The sequence below is a fragment of the Cebidichthys violaceus genome, unplaced genomic scaffold (genome assembly GCF_023349555.1).
Source record: "Cebidichthys violaceus isolate CVI_PGR_0920_01 unplaced genomic scaffold, fCebVio1.0.p SCAF_16, whole genome shotgun sequence".
NCBI classification, from domain to species: Eukaryota; Metazoa; Chordata; class Actinopteri; order Perciformes; family Stichaeidae; genus Cebidichthys; species Cebidichthys violaceus.
In genome coordinates, this window is record NW_027176329.1 from 6,258,561 (window position 1) to 6,263,342 (window position 4,782).

Here is a 4,782-nt window from a genome sequence, read left to right on the forward strand (position 1 = left end):
AACCATAGAAACGGGGTCAGCCTGTTGCTACGGAGAAATGCCACGGTGGCTCAGTGTAAGGGAGTTAAAGATGCTCTTCTTTTGATTTGCCACACTAATGGCAGCTGTGGCAGACAGTGTGTGTGTGTGTGTGTGTGTGTGTGTGTGTGTGGTGTGGGGGGGGGGGGGGGGGGGGGGGGAATACTGCCGTATCTATTATACGGTGGTACAAAGAGGCTTTTTTTAAACTGCACACCTAGTTTCGAGGAGACGTGTCGGGTGCTGTCACCGTTTGTCTCCTGCCAGACATCTTTCGGAAAACGTAAGAAAAGAAAAGGCTTCTTCCGCAAACCTACGCTCTGTCCGGATTGCTGAATAGACTACTTACAGTGGGGTTTCACTGTAGCGCAGCATTTTCAGCTATAGATTTTTTTTTATGCATACTAGACCTGGGTCAGGACTCTTGAGAGGAGAAAAGTGCTCACCTTCTTATCCTTCATTTTTATGCTTCTCTGAAGAGCTTTCTGTATTTTATTGACTCGGTTGTGAGTTGGGGCGGAGAGCAGTGAATATGAGCCTGATCTTGTCTTAACATCGTTTTTTTTGCCTTTAACAAAATAAATAAATACACCAACAGCCCTTAATGTAATGAAATAAAGCAGAAGCATCACTGTACTTTTATTTTGTGATGGAGATTTTGTATCTTAAAACAGCAGAATGTCTCCTTTTGGTCCGCCACAGTACATAACGTAGCCACACCCATAATGCATCCTCCCTGATACATAATGTCACCTGCTAATTCAAAACGTGCAGGGAAGTAGCAAGAACACCAACCAGTGCTTGCATCATGAAGAGAGAACAAAGGTTAGGGGTTTGCTTCGGTTGTTACGATTTGACTTATTTACGCGACATTTGGACAACTTGATGAAAACTGATTTATCACTGTGACAACTGAGCAAAACTCTCTCCGCTGAAGGAGAACTAACGATTCTACGGTCAAGTATGAACTAACACACTCTGAGGTGATTTTAGAAAGGCTATTTCCATTGTGGCGGGTATAAGTTACGCAATCATTACTGCAACCTATAAACTCTACACAGCACATGCAAAAAATGCAAACTCTGATGGATTTCGCTAGATGATGGCTTGATCTAATATTCAAATTGCATATGTAAGGTGGATTCTGAGAGGATCATAATCATAAAAAATCTCTGTGACATAAAATGTCCATATGGACCCTCAGGGGCACTGCTGACGTAGATGGACTGTGTGAAGGAATGTGCAATAAAAAGTATAAAACGATGAAGATACTGTTGATTAAACTATGAATAGAAAATGGTAGAAGAAGAGAGGTATTAATGTTCAAAGTGTTATTCATTATTTCATAGTTTACGGATGGACCAGTAGGTCTTGTAAAAACATCGGACCTTCAAATACAGATGCATCAAGATGACGTGTGAGCGTTTACAAGCATCTCTCGGAGAAAGAAACAAGATGAAGCCCTTCTGTGATTCCACTGGATAGATATTTCAGCACTTTAGGGGGTGAAGTGATGGGAGGAGGGGGAATTAATCTCGCAGCAGGACAGTTTCGTTCACCTTGTCTCTGATTTACGTTGCAATTTATTGGGGGGGGGGTTCCCCACATCTGTATGGATGGTGGCTGCGCGAGAACATAAAAAGGTTTCTACAGAACGCTAATCCCATTTAAATTGTTCTTATAATGCTGAATCTCGATCCTCATTGGTCTCTGACGTCACCCTCCTGGATGCTGACTCGGTGGAAGGTTTTCTCAGACAAAAGCCTCGGAATGTCTTTATTTGGAATGAGTCGATTGAGTGCAATTGGTCGGAATCAAACACTACAAGAGTGTTTTTCTTTCTCACATCGATTGTGTCTATTATTTTTGTGCTGCTCTATCAGGATCAATACTTTTATAATTCTGGCCGAGGAGGCCACAGCGTGCGAGCTGTGGCTTTTCTTGTCATCCGATGCAACCCTGTACAGTTACCTGGAAGTTTAAAAGTGTTGTAAATGTTCTAAAAGTGCACCGCCAGGAAGCTGCATGTGTTTCTAAAACTAGAATAAATAAGCTACCCAAAAGTGTTTGTAATCGCTGTCTCCGTGGTTTAGCTCCATGCCTGGGAGAGGTACTTTGTTATAGAAATGTGCAACAGAGATCTTCCAACATCATGCCCACTTCATTTTATAGAATTAGTTCACCCAAATTACCAATAAAGGTAGTTCCTCACTGTGCCCTAGTTTTACTGAGCCATGGAGATAGTGGTGGAATTCACTCACTTCAATTCACTGTACTTTGGTAGAATTTTGAGGTACTTGTACTGACGTGCGTATTTCAATTTTCTGCTACTTTATTCTTTAACTCGGTGGGGGGGCATATTGTACTGGACATTTCTACTATTGATTAAAACCACCTTGATGCATTTGTAGGAATCCATAGATAGATTTTGTGACTTTCAAAGGGCCATATTTTCTTGATTAAGGACTTTTACTTTTAATACTTTGATATGTAATTTGGTGGTAAACTATATTTTGGTATACCTAAAGCTACTAAGAGCAACTTTCATTTTGTGTTGGTTTTGTGAGGTCCGTGTGGACAAAAGCAGGAGTGTTTCCGAGCAACAGACTCTCTTTAGAAATCCTCTCATTTTACTGCAGCAGGGTCAGACAGTCTGCCCATGAGCAATCCTGGTTCTGGTTCTCCTGTGGCTCTCTTTCCTCCTGCAGACCCAGCAATACGGCCTGGGTCTCCAGCAGCACCATGTCGGTGTTAGCTCCCAGCGGGGACCTTCAGAGCAGAGAGGCTCTGTCCGCGGTGGGCTGGTCTCTGCTGGAGGCCTCGCTGGAGTCTGAGATGGAGGAGTTTCTGGTGAACCTGCAGGATTCCATCTGATTTCACCTGAATCCGACCCGGTGACACCGATGATGGGCATTTAGAATAACTACATAGAAATAGCCAATATTCTCTCTGATTGTCTCGTTTACTTATGTAGGTCATTTAGAGGCATCAGGATTAAATTGAGGCTGTTTCTTAACCAGTTAAAAGTCCCTTGCAGTAACTTGTAGCAGAACACAAATACATGGAGTAGCCCTTTTCCCACCTGACAGTAAAAGAAGGTGGGGAAAGAGAGGCTATAAATTAGGCACACCTGTGAGCTGGGGGAAGAGGGGTAAAATCCAATCCACTAACCAAAGCTGCATGGAGGAGAACAAAGAGAGGAGTGAGAGTGATTAATGAAGCTACTGAAGTTATTATTCAGTTTCGGGAGCTCTTACGCTAAACTAAGAAATAGTGAAATAGACTAAACTAAATCGGAGCAGCAAGTCCATGAACCGGCTGGATACAAGGAGCTTTCTTGGAGGACACGGCTTTACTGGAGGTGTGCTGATCCCGGGAGCAGGTGGTGGAAGTCAGGACACCATTCTCAGCTGTAACTGCCGTTAGAGCGCAGTGCAGTGCAGAGTGCCGGCTGTGATCTAACCAGTGGGGCCCACCAGAGAGACTCGCATGCAATAAAATGCACTTGGAGCTGCCCTGCTACGTAAACGAAGCACAGAGAAGCTCTGACAACAACACACACAGAGGGAGAGTGACTTAATTCTCTGCAGGTACATTACTCCACTATATCTTTACATAGATATAGTTGTTTGCTACTATATTAATACTCTCAATCCCGTATCCTTCAACAAGCCGCTCACAAAATACTAATTTGTCTTTACCAAAATGTGTCTTCACAGTGCCGCTCTGTGGAGTTCAGGATGTCAGTGACTCGTTGTGACAACATATATATCACTGTGCTGGAGACAAAATCAAACACACCATTTGTTTTTTTTAATAGGAATCTCTTCATTGGTTTTTGACCGAAAGCAAATACACACTATGAAGTAGAAAAAGTAATGCACACATTTCAAACACTACTAATTTTTTCATACATGTGTTTATATTTCTACTGTGGCAGAGATGGCAGTCTCCTCTAAGAAAGACTTCTCAGGTTGCGAATGCAGAAAACAACGGTTCTTTGTTCGTGCTCAGTTTGTGCACCCGAACTCGTCTCTTCTCCGGGGTGAATTATGCCGCCTGTCATTCAAACCACATCAAACCGAAGTGATTCACGTCAGTATCATGAACAAACACAAGGCAACTGATGCAACTAAACAAAACAAAAAAAACACATGCTCACCAACACCGCACTCTATTTTTCTTTAACACAGTAAAAATAATGAGCCTGCAAGCCGAGCGGGAGGAACTTCACAGACCTCATTCAGCTGAAGGTTCCTGCCTTTAAATCCCTTGCAACGCAGTTGACAGCATCGCGCTCCCCTTCACTCTGACATGCATCCTCCAGCAGCAGAATCGCAAAAATACATATTTCATTTCATCCCAGTCAAGATTAATTTCTCCTTTGCATATATTAAGTATTCTCCATGAGTATTCTGTCAAGTTTGTGAGGATACTTAGCTATAGTTACTATTTTATGTCAACAAGCTATATTTTGATTTTTTTTCTTCTTTTTTTTGCCTCCTCCAGGAGGGTTGATTTTTGGTAGTTTTGTCATCCTAGTCTCTGACAAAGTCACTCTGCCCTGTAAAGGTTACACATGTCATGTAAGTCAGAGAAACATCCTTCCATGAAACCCATAAAATCGAAGGCTACAGGGAAACTGGGAAAAAGACACAAACAGACACACACCCATAAATGATAATGATTTTTTAATACTGGAAAGAACTTTATAGATCTTAGAGGGGTTGTGAGACTTTGGGAAATCTGGGCACAAGGCTTGCA